Source organism: Apodemus sylvaticus, chromosome 5, assembly GCF_947179515.1.
Source record: "Apodemus sylvaticus chromosome 5, mApoSyl1.1, whole genome shotgun sequence".
NCBI classification, from domain to species: Eukaryota; Metazoa; Chordata; class Mammalia; order Rodentia; family Muridae; genus Apodemus; species Apodemus sylvaticus.
Window position 1 is genome coordinate 17,507,085 of NC_067476.1, and position 13,221 is coordinate 17,520,305.

Sequence of the window (13,221 nt, forward strand, 5' to 3'; positions counted from 1 at the left end):
GCTGGCACTGTTTTTGCCTGTTACCTAGGAACAGAGGGGGCCAGGATTAGACAAGGCTTCCCAGCATCAATAGGCCAAATTATAGCAGAATAGAAAGCCAACTTGAAGATAATTGTTCCTGGAAATTTTTAACTTCATTTTTAGAGTTTAAAACTTCATTTGGTTGCTTTATCAAAACGTTGTCATATAGTAATTCTGGAATCAAACTATGACCACTGTTTTTAGATAAACATCATTATCTTAATTAGACATACTTACCTGTTTGAAATGCATGAAAATGTTTTTACAAATGCTGAGGCACATCAAGGCAAACATATTATTCAGGAGAAGACACAAGAAGAAGCAGCATCTTGAAAACTTATTCATAAAAGACAGTGTTCTTATATTAAAACAAGAACACTGGGACACTCAACACAATATGGGAGGGGAACTTTTCCTAATAGACACATTTTTACGTACACATACATGAGCACAGCTAACCACATTACAAGTAATTAACTACTACTCCCTTCATAGAGTTTTCTATACCTTGACTTAATTTGACCACAGGCTTGAACAGCCTACAGTTGGTCACTAACCAATGTTATAAAAGTTATACATTTTTAAATAGTCTTCCTTTCATGAATTTGATTTTGTTTAACTATTTAAAAACCCAACCTCAAGACAAAATGAAGAACATTTTTTTTTTTTTGTCATTGGGAAACTGGTTCAAATTAAAACAATCCTGCCTGTTGCAAATTCTAATCCAAGTGATAAATTAAAGATCAGTTTACAAATGTAGCACTTTTCGAACCAATAATAATGAATTATCAATGCTAACTGAATTGATGCTTCTCGCTTCATTTATTTTTAAAACCAGTTCTATCATTCAAGAAATAAACCACATCAATCTAATAACCCACTCAGTGAAGCAGAAATCACATTGACTTGCTGTGCCAGTGTGTGTTCTGCCAACACAATTCAACTGTGCATATCCTAGTTTTAATATCATTTTGGACTGGATCTATATACATCACAGCACTGTTAAGGCATGCCATAAAACAGTAATGACAGAAAAAGTAACTAAGAATATAAGCATATTTTGAGAGGAATTACCTATTAACTGGACATTCTTGATGGCATTCAGCAGTCTACCTATTGTGGTTTTAAACTAGTAGTGTGAGCTAAAATAGAACTTTATATAGGGATCAGCTTCTCTGGATATATTATTATCAGTCAGATGCTGGAAAAGAGACCGTATAAAACACTCATTTTAATGGAATTATAAAATATATTATCCACACACAAAACTCCCATGACACCATGATAACACCAAAAAGGCCTATCTCACCTTAATACACATTCTTTAAAAATACCATGTGCCCATTCATTGCTAATATCAGCAGCTACAAAGACAAGTCATCTTTTACTCCTCAAAAGTTTCAGGTACAGAAAGCACTTCTCTACTCTATGCTGGAGTTGCACTGGCAAAAGGCCTCAAAAGATTTTTGAAAGAAAGGACCCCCATGGCTACAAGAAAGCATTGTGCTCTACAGCAGATTCAAAGGAATAGAATATGCCCAACTTATTACTCACTACAATATAGAAACTACTTGCCACTTTTTAATGTAATGTAATGACCAACCATGAACGTGACGGTTAAATAATATTAGAACAAATATGGAAATGACCAGTATAGGCTGCATATAACCCACCTCCCACAAACTGTCCTTTCTTACAACAAGGTAGTAGGCTAGGAGAGATGAGGGAAGACGGTATGTAAGAAAATGCAGGCTCGTGTTTGCATATTACCGTATGCTTCTTCATGTTTGTGATGCCACGAGAGCTTGATATTTCAATTTAAGTCAAACAAGATGGTAGTGTGCTGTCAGAAGGGCAAAATGAGCATCTATTTGGTAATAGGCATAATCTCACAATTCAATCAGAACTAAAATATCTACTTCTGAGTTTGGGGAGAGAAAGACAAGAGAGGGAAACAACCAATGTTCTTTATAAATAAAAGCTGCCAAAATAAACCAATTTTCTGCATACTGATGCTTGCATTATATATAAATATTCAGTTACCTTATCCTCTTTGTCCAAAGAAAAACACAATTATTCACATATGGAAAGACCACTCTCCAAGGGAGAGGGGAATAAAAGCCTGATTTGAATATTTTTTGAGCCTTCTAGTTATTGCAGTGTATCCCAGAATATTTCAACACTAATTTTACTGGGGAAACAATCATTGACCAACCCCTCTTTCTCTCAACAACTATGTCTGGCTAGGGAACTTGGTTTGTAGATGTCAATTTCACTGTTTTTCTTCCCACACAAGCTCTTTCAGCCAGCAGGCCTCAGCTCAGCCTCTACTCCAGTAACATAAAGGGGATCTCAGAAATGCAGGGCAGCTGATGAAATGTAAACGACCTCATTGCAAAGGTGGGGGTGGGGAGGACTGTGTGCCAGTTCTCTAGATCAATTCCTGAGTTTATATTTTCACAAATCGTTTTATATGCAGTTTGACTTTTTTTAACATTTTAGAAAGAAAGAAAGAAAGAAAGGAAGAAAGAAAGAAAGAAAGAAAGAAAGAAAGAAAGAAAGAAAGAAAGAAAGAAAGAAAGAAAGAAAGAAAGAAAGATAGATAGATAGATAGATAGATAGATCTACAGTAGCCAGTCATCACAGCTAAAGTGCAGGGCATGAACTAGATCCCAGGAGGGAACCAGTACACCATGTCACCACTGGCTTTAGGACATTCACCACCTGGTTCCTTGTCCCCAGGTTCCAACTCTTTTCATAATCAAAACACTGCTGACATTATAAACCCCAGATGGGTTTTCTAAAATCCCTCCCAATCAATATATCCAACACATAACTTATTGGAGACAACACTGAGCTCATTGATTAAGGTGAGTTTGGTAGCAAAGTTTTCAAAATAAATGAGACAAGAAAATAGCAGTCAACCTCTTTGTGTCACCAGACAATTTATGAAATAGGCAATTTCCAAAATGCTTTTCTTTCTAAAGAAATATATAATTTTTTAAGTGGGAAGAAACAGGAGGGGGAGGGAAGCAGCCACACAACCCTTTCAGTTATGCATATATTAAACAGCCAGCTGTATGGGAGCAGGGAAGCACCATGCACAAAACTCTGTCCACCAGGAGACCAAGCCAACACAGCCAAGGCAGGACAAAACAACAGAAGCCAGAAATTAACTCAGGGCTAATCTTGGTCCACTCTGGGTTCATCTTACCTAATGGGAAGTCTCACCTCAGGTCAGAAAGCCCATCAAGAGAATTTTCCTCACTATGGAGAAAGACAGGTATGTTCCAACACTGAGACATTCTCTTAAGAACTAAGTCAGGTTTTATATTTATAATATTATAGAGTCCTAATGGGAATAAAGCTTTGAAGACTATAGTCAATGAATTTATCTGAGACTGTTAACCAGAGAGAAGGTTTGACCATGTCTCTCTAAATATGGGCTTCAAAAGGATGTAGGCAATCCTGTAACAGCGATCCTTTCCTAAACCAAATATTTTGTTTTCATCTTTAATAAAACCTATAAACAAAAATAACTTCTATTTGGCAGATGAAAACAGCAGTCAGACATAGACATACATACTCCACAAGTAAGTACTCTCTGAAGGACAAATGTGCCAGCTGACCTTACAGTGTCTCCTGGAAGTAAGAAACACTAAAATGAGGCACAGTCACCATAATTAGAGGGAGGGGCAAAGATGTGTAATAAAACATCTAAGAATTACTGTGAATAAACTAATGTATTTTAAAATATGTGAAACTACAATTAGCCTTTCAGTGCATCCTAAAAGCTTACAGAGCAGCTGATAATTTACCTTCAGGAGAGGGAGGACAAAAAGGAGGGAGGGCAGCTGGTGGAGGAACATTTCCTCAGTTTTTTTATATTTATATTTGTTAATTTCAAAATCATAGGTACGTGAGGAAAAGAGAAGCTCATATTTCTACCATACTGTGTTCAGACTGTATTTTAGAAGCATGAGGAAAAGCTGACCTTCCCACTCCTCCAAGGGAGAGCAGAATCACTGATGGGACAGGAAGCCGCTGACTGATCTTAAGTCCCAAGCTGAAAGTTACAGAGCACACACGATTCAAGCACACAAAAGCTAACGCGATCTATACTTTAGGCCATTCCAAGTTAACACCAGGGACTCCAAGGGAACGCTAACAAGGGTTTTTAATGTTTATGATTAAGAACAGTGAACAGAAGCTCGTGGACGTTTAATTAGCATCAGGTTCAAGAATGTTAATCAGAAGTTTCCTAACTGTAAAATCAGTAAATAAAATTTTATTTTTCAATATAAGCATCAAATTAAATTCAAGATCCATATCATGGTTAAAATCTCTTATTTTTCCTCTCTCAGTGACAAAAAGAGGCTTTGAATAAAGGTTTTTACAGAATGGCCTTTCAACACTGAACATAAAAGCCAGGTCAGTTTTTTAACAATACTGCTCAAATGCACTGTGCTAATTTTCTCTTTTAAGAATATTCAATATTTACTCCCATTTTAAAATTTTAAATTTTAGTAATGCATAGAATTTTGATTTATACGTAGCATTCAGAATCAATGTGGTAATGCAAAGATACCATTAGAATCAAGTAAATTCATCATAATCTATAAGTGTATCATACGATTTCTTTCATATAATCTTTTCAAAAAACTCATGCTGGGAGTTGGGCAATTCTCAGGGCCTTGGGCATTTCAAGTGAGTACTCTACCAGAGAATGACCTTCCCAACATACTCAACATATAGTAACTTTTTATATACATTATCAAAGACTTTTAAAGATCCATATTTGCACAGAAGTGTATGACCTCAAGTTCAAAGTAAAAATCCAGGTTTTTTTAAAAACAAAATTCAGTTTATTATCTTGTGTTCTTTCCTTTCATCCAAATAATTCCCTACAAACAAGTTATTCTGTGGTCACAATATTAAAAAGTATCCTGTATTCCAAAAGTTCACCTAATGAACTTTAAACTTCACAGCAGAGTTAAAACCGGAGAGGCCTGTGTCAAATGCCAATACAATTTATAAGGTTTGTGTCAAATAGTTCCAAAGTGAACAAATGATTTGGTTACCATTTCATACAATTAATATTTTGTGACATCAGTGGTACTGAAGTAGACTTCACTTTACTGCTTAAAATTGATTTAGCTTGATCGGTTCCTTAATCATTTATATTCCTGTTATCTGAGCAAGTCTATTACCAACAAGTCTAATAAAGGGAAAAGGAAAGGGTCTCAAGTCAGCAAATACCAAAGCAACAGGGTCGCTGCAGTAAAACTGCAAACACAAATTCCCTCAAGAAGTCATTTGCCCTCAGGAAAATAGGAAAGAAAGAAAGAAAGAAAGAAAGAAAGAAAGAAAGAAAGAAAGAAAGAAAGAAAGAAAGAAAGAAGAGAGAGAGAGAGAGAGAGAGAGAGAGAGAGAGAGAGAACACTGAAAGAAGAAAAAGAAAAAAGAGCACTGATAAAAATACTATTTTGTAAGCATATTAAAAGCTGTCAGCTTTTAAATATTTTAAATGCACACAAAAATGTGCACAGATGGGCATCTTTTCTGCTCACATTAGTCTAGAAAAAAAAATCTTTCATTATCAAGCTCAAAGTCCTTGAATTTTTTAAACTTAATTGTGCCTCTATTTCTTAGAATTCACACCCCAAGGCCAAAGCTTTCCTGCCACCAGTCCTTCAAATCTGACTTGGACATTACACGGGAGGAGGCTCCAAGCCTCCCTGAGGTCTCACTCCTTTTACAACACACGAAAAAGCAGTCGATAATGGGCCCATGCTGAATTCACTGCTCCCCACGTCTCCTCTTGGGACACAAGCCTAGCAGATGTGATAAAAACTGTGTCAGAGAAGTGGCTCTAGTTTGTGCCTTAATGACAACTTAAACCTCTAAACCAATACAACCAAAAGATGAACAGAGCTGCCTGTTACCTCTCTCTGCTGCCAATCTTCCAATACCTTGGAACTAAATTAGCGCCTCTCCCCACAACTTCCCCTGCCACCCCTCAAAATCTATTCTAATTTTAAAAGATAAATGAGTTCAGAAAACACACTGGTGGCACAAGTGTCTGGGTGCTATGTGTATGGATGTCCTATAATTAAGCACTGACACATATTTCATAGTTTGTATTTTCTCAAGGTATGATTGAGCATTCAGATGTCATAAAAGACTGCCTACTAAACTCCCTCTGATCACCACCCCAGTACCCATATTCACATATGCCGCTGGGAGATTTACAGGCTCCAAAAAATGCTTAAAGGTCTAAAGATTATTTTTAAACATGTTCAAACATCAGAGAGGTGATATTCTGAGTTAATGAAACATTCTAATCATTAAAATTTATACAGGACAATTTCTTAAACCATGGGTGGTTATACTTTTCTTTTAACTCATAAGAACTCTTTGTCTTATCTAATGATATGGTACCATAAAAATCTATTTAAATATGTACCTCTGATAACATTTTCTAAATTCTATAATTCAGCCTTCAGATGATGGGTCTTTTTACCCAGTATCTTGAAAGCCTATTCAGGCACAATTGCATACCCACTTAATCAGCAATCATTGTTCTGAGATGTGGGACTTTGTTGTCAAGACAAGCACCAAAACCTTTAAAAAAAATTTTTTTTTCAGAACTGGCATAAGAAAAAAGTGATCTTTGTCAGACAAGGACAAATTTATGCAAATCTTTTATAAACATTCACAAACATTTATTTAGCTTTTGAAATGTTGGCCTCATTTGAGAGCATGAAAATGAGGGGGAAGTAGGAAAATGCAAAGGACAGCTTAGAAGCTGGCACGCTACATAAATATTCAGAAGGAAGATTATAGGATTCATGTTAGGCTGTCTTAGGCTTCTCCAAAGTCCACATAGAATAGCAAAGAACAAAACTAACGAGAAGTGCAGCAGATGTTAGACAATGCATCGGCCTCTTTTCCTCTCTCTCTTGGCTATACTTGGACGCTTTTATATTTCCTTTCAATATGGTTAGGTCATTCAAGGATTCTCCTATAGACTCTGTATTGTGGCTACAGATCTATAAGCTGGGGGTCTGTCAGCTTTCCAAAAGTTTCCAATGAAAAGGCATTATGCAAATTCTACCTCTCTTACCCTCTTTCTGGGGGGAAAAAAGCCTCCAGTATGCAGTCATCAGAGTATTGGAAGCCCCAGCCTTCATTTCTGTATGGCTGTGTTTGCCTCAGGGCCACGCTGCTTGTTTTGACAGTGGATCCCCCTAGATAGTTGGGATTAGTCGAGCTTGTTTGGATAAACTTGAAATCAAGGCCTTCTCTAGGTAGACAGCTAGATGTAGCTACCGAGTTTCCAGCTGCCTCCTCCTTTCATCCCCAAACAACTGCAGATTCACAGTAGCTATCACAGCCACAGGCTATGTCACATACATAAGTACAAAATTAAAGGCTGCTAAAAGAAGCCTTTGTAAGTCTTAGTGCTAAAATAAGGAATCTGTACTGCTTGGTTTATACAAAGTATTCTAGCACTACCAGTATGGAACTGAACCTATCAGTTAACAAGCATGTTAATCAAGGCTCCTAGCTTCTTCTGATAGACAGGATCATGGTTTAGTAATTTACCTAACCTCCACTTATTAGCTCTTGCATGGGGATAATAGCTGAAAATGTTGAAAAGGAAATAGCAGCCTTTATTTATCCAGTGCCAGGAAATATTAGATAGATGCCATCAACAAACACTGCAAGCAGAAAACGGGAATCAAAGTGTAAATATTAGACCTGCTTTGGAAAGAGTATTATTTAGAAACTGATTAAACCGGGGTCCACTGCACAGCCATCTGTATTTCACAACTAATATTTATCACAACTTACAGTGAAAGGGGGATAGAAGGAGGAGTCTGGACTGAAGAAACTTACAGTCAGAACACACTGATGGCATTCTGTTGCTGAGACAGAAGGCAGGTGATATGAAACACTAGCAAAATAAGACAACTTTGTAAGAGGTTTCCTAAAATCTAGCATTCAAGATTTTACTTTTTTAAATCTCTTCAAAAGGCTAGCAAAATATAAGAAAAGAATTCAACCTTATATATATATATGTTTTAATTTTACCCCGGTTTCAACTCACATGAACTGGCAATTACCTGTGGCTGCCTGAGATAAACTAAGGGCAGCAACAGGACCAGCATAGGCTTGCGCATTTTCTAGAATTCTTCTGTGACCCATAATGTTTGTAAGTCGTTTCCCTCTCTATGTAGCGTCAAGTCACACAAGGCAGCTTTCAAGCCAGTCTTTCACTCATCACATGTATTCTCGGGAGTCAGCAGCTTAAGTCTCTCTTTCAAAGAGAAGCCCTAAAGTACTGAGGCTATTCTGAAGCTCACTGAACTGGGCTTCATTTTTTGACAACTTAGAACCTAAAGATCTGTTTAGGAACATACCCCCTTTTCTCTAAAGAGCCTGTAGTAAATATTTCATGGCTTGGGATCAGTTACATTTTCTATCATATAGTCTACTTTTAAAACCACTAAAAAGGGTCAAAAGGAAACAATAACATAATTTGAAAATGACAAAAAAAAAAAAAAAAAAGGCAACAACAACACATTCCCACAGCCAGGCATGGTAGCACACACTTGCAACCCTAATACTCAGGAAGCTGAGACACAAGGATCGTGAACTTGGGAAAAAACTGAGCTACACAGTGAGACACTGTCTCAAAACACCACCACCACCCACCCCAACACACACATTAAAAAAAAAAAAAAACTATTACTAAAAACACTAGTGCCAGTTTTCCAGTCAGAATCTGACTAGCTGACTGCAGGGAACAAACCTGAGTAAAATGCCAGTCATACAAAATTGAAGAGGAGGAAGAAGAGGAGGGTGAAAAAAGAAGAGAAGCAGAGAGAAAGAGAGAGAGAGAGAGAGAGAGAGAGAGAGAGAGAGAGAGAGAGAGAGAGAGCGCACTAATATTACAAAGACTCGGCAGTATTCCAAACTCTAGAAACCCCTAAGACAGTGATTCTTAACCTGTGGGTCATGACCTCTTTGGGGATCAAATGACCCTTTCACAGGGGTCACATATGAAATATCCAGCATATCAGACATACATTATGATTCAAACAGTGGCAAAATTACAGTTATGAAAAGAGCAATGAATTCATTTTATAGTGAACAATTACCACAACATGAGAATTGTATTAGAGGGTCACAGTATTAGAAAAGCTGAGAAGCACTTCCTAGGAGGTAAAAGGACACTGCTACCCATATTGGCTCCATGGTGAACTGGCAATCACATGTGACTGTAGCTAAATGTCCAAATGTCTACTAAAGGCCTTTTAAACAGAAAACTTCTTAAAATATACAACAGAATTATAGATTCTTTTCTAACACCTAGCATTCACAACTGTTTGGTAGCTATCGCATAAGCATTTCCTCCTTTCGCTCACAATCCCCAGGTGGGGTCCATGGCTTTTCTAAGCAAACAATTCCATGGTCTCTGAATTTGTCACCATCTTTCCACTTGAGATTCATTCTGTTCGTAATTATTCCTAAAGCAGCATAAGAGGGGGGCACGGTTTTCCTAATGCCCCACTCACTACTCTGTTCTATACCATTACTTGTCCAACCTTCTGTTAGATGAAGAAAGTGGAGAGCCTTCTTTCTGGAGCCCTCTCAAACACCTTTCAATTTAATCCCTTCCTGGGACGCTCACTTTCTTCTCTCTTTGTAGCCTCCTACACCTACACTGTAGTTTCCGCAGGTAAATTAGTCGTCAGTCCTCTGTTCTGGACAGCCTCCGCAGTTCTAGGCCCAAGTTCAACATGTCAAAGATCCAGGCTCACCACCTATATAGCTCTGACCCATTCCATCTGTTCAAGAAAGGCTCTCAGAGTACCACTGATTCTTTCTGGGGGTAGATGATCCATTTGTGTGACTAAGATTCAAACATGGCTATTGGATTTCAAGATAACTTGTCAAGAAACACCTTAAGGTCCCTGAAACCTTTAAAAGTATTTGGAAAGATGGCAGAGGGTAAAACAACCCCTAAAATCAGGTCTACTTTAAGACCATCTTAAAAAGAAATGACAATATCTTCCTAAGAGTATCATTTAAGCATGTTGCTGAACAGACTATTTAGTAGCAAACAATGTGCTACAAACCAGGAATGAGACAGACACCAGGTACCAGGTATGGTGCAGTGCTTGTCCACACAGAGTGTAAGATCTAACTGAGGAGACAAAGACTAATGAAATAAACGCACGGATGGATCACTCAAACTGCACAGGAGCTATGAGAGAAAAGAACAGAAAACTCTATAAACAAAATAGCACCGTTTAGATATATTCTGATTTTAATATCTGAATTTAGACATAAGGGTCATGAATAACTTCTCAGAAAGTGACAGAGTGGGAGAAGCTCAAGGAGTGGGCAGAAATTCACAAGGCAAGAACTGGGAAGAGACAGAAAGAGGGAGGCAAAAGCAGCAGCAGGACCACAGGCTCCTGAGCAAGAGACCCCAGGACACGAGCTTTAAGGAAGACTGGTAAGAAGAGAAGGTATGGCAGGTAAAAATGGATGGGTTGGCAGAGGTCACTGCATAAAGGATCCTATGTCCCGGAAGGGAGTGTGGACATTGTGTTCACACACTGGGACTCAGTGGAGGTTCTAGGGCCTTTCACATTCCACCTGCACATGACTTTCCAACTCAAACCCATTCTCAGCCCATACAGGCTCTAGGTACTCAGACTGTTCTCCATGAGTTCTTCCTGTCTCTTGAGTTCCTATAAGAATTGGTGAAAATAGCTGCAAAGCCAGAGACTTGAATTTACTAGAAAATCAAGTGTTAAAAGTTAAGATTTATACATGGATCACTCAAACTGAAAGGAGTTGAAACTATCCAAGCCAATATAGGTGTATTAGTAGTTTTTGTTGTTTATCATTTATGCCTAAGAATATGGATTATATAGATAATTCAAAGACTAAATTGGTATAAAGTATAAATTTTATCTGGCTATGAAACCAGCGTATTCAAACCTTAGGGCTTTTTTCTCACATGTCAGTGGTCATCTGTTTTTTGGGGGTGTGTAAGTGGCTACTAAAAAGAAACTGAGACTCAAGTCTTATAGTAAAAGTTCTACCTATGTTCAGTGAAGTCTATTACTAATCTTATAGAGAAGCTATCCTCTTGTAGATGAATTTGACCTTGAACATGAATAAAATTAGCTTCACATCGACTGATGGAGGAACAGACGACACTGTGCATCTCATGCCTTATTTGATTAGCATTCTGTCTCCACAGTTTCAAACACATAGCTACAGCTTACAGGAGCAATCCACTATGCTGACTGAAGCTAAAACCTGTCACCTACCTTACTTTCTAGTTGCAACTGTAGAATTAAAGATTTGTGCTAAAGGGTCTTAGAAAGAAACCAACTTCCTCCTCTATCATGCCTGTGCTTCCCTGTAATATGTAGCCTAGGGTGCTATATCTAACCCACATCTTAGGTTAGATGCTGTGGTATATGAAGTGTTAAAAAAAAAGAGACTAGCTTGTCTGGAAGACAAGAAAGAGTGCCTATCTCACCTAGCTGACTTGAGATGAAAAACTGAAAAAGAATGTTGGAAGACTTAGTTTTCACTCACCTGACGTCAGGCTCATCAACTAAATTATTTCTTTGCATTCCAGGACTTAATACAATTTCAGATATCTTCACCTTCGTATGGAGCAACAAAACCTTCTCTATGTTTTATTTCCTAGTGTTACAAATGAAGATTTCATAATTTTTTAATTTGTTCTATCTTGCTTAAATTCTAAACTCACAGGTCACAGGGTGAACACTATTTAATTGTTTAATATTATGAATAAAAACTTTTCTTATCATCTATGCACAGTACCACATCCCAGACCCAGTCCAAGAGCCATGACTCTAAAGTGGGTAAGTATCCTGGCATCCCGCCCAGAGAAGGGAGCCACACAGGCAAGTGTTAAGTGTCTTGGGTTTCCTGACAGAAATACAAACAAGAAAGGGAATAGAGAAATGTCTGGCAATTAAGAGCATTAGCTACCTTTCAATTCCAAGAACCCACATGGTAGCTCACAACCTTCTCTAACTCCAGTTTCAGGAAGTCTAACACTTTTTATGATCTTTTGTGGGCACCATGCACATGGTACACAAGATATACATGTGGGTTAAATATGTACATAAAATAATTTTTACTTAATTTTATTTAAGAATAGAAAAGAGGTGACTTGTAAACTATTCTCTTTAAAACTGAAATCAGTATTTGCCATGTAGGTAAGCTGCGTATAAGAAGACTATGGATAAAAGCAATGTGAAACATTGTGTCTCATGTTTGACAAGGTTGATAGGCAATAATCCTTAATAAATATAATTTTCTTCAAAGACAACCCTATGTATTATTTCTAACACCACATATACACACAAAAGAAACAATCTCAATATTTTTATAAATAAATTCTTTTCATTTCCACTCATCCAAGCCCTGCCCCCTGCCCACAGTCTGGACTTATTATGTCATGACTGAAGTTAGCTAGAAATTATAATGGCCAGAGGAATCTTTACCATACTACATATAACCATTTCAAAATGAAAGGCACCCTAGTAATACAAAGCCCATACACAACCAAAAAGGCTCACTTACTAGGATGGTGGGGCCTATTAATAAATTTCTGAGGTTTTCAGCACCAGAGTCTTGACATATAGATTTTATAACTGCAATAAAAAGTTTAACGTACTTGAAAACCCCTTTGTCACCATTTTAAAAGCTTTTACATTTTTAGTACATCCCAGTACATGAATATGCAAGGATGGCTCCCCATTCTTTCTTTCCTTGGCAAATAACTTGTGATCTCCTTATGACTTCAAGGTTCATTCTGAACAGTATAGACTTATCAAGGAGGACTTTTCCAGATCTTCCGTAGATGGATCTGGAAATCTAGAGGCAAAGGTTATCTATCATACTCAGCCTCAACAACTGATAAAAGCATCAAACATTAGCTTGCCACCTTAAATCTACTTCTAATAGCAATAGAGAATCGGCAATTGCTGGTTACAATTGGAAACCAGGTTGTTTTCTGGTTTTGTTTCCACTTCATGAACTTTTATTCACTTAATCCTGACGCAGATCCTGTAAGGCCTTTACTATGCTGATCTCTAGTTTACAAGGGAGAAAGTGAAATCCCACTGTGTA

At 37.5% G+C, this 13,221-nt stretch overlaps 1 protein-coding gene across 9 annotated transcripts in view; it reads right to left on the reverse strand.

The window, feature by feature from the left end:
* The window catches only part of Dennd1a (DENN domain containing 1A), a 480,683-nt gene that overhangs the window by 329,123 nt on the left and 138,339 nt on the right, over positions 1 to 13,221 (reverse strand). The window lies entirely within an intron of this gene.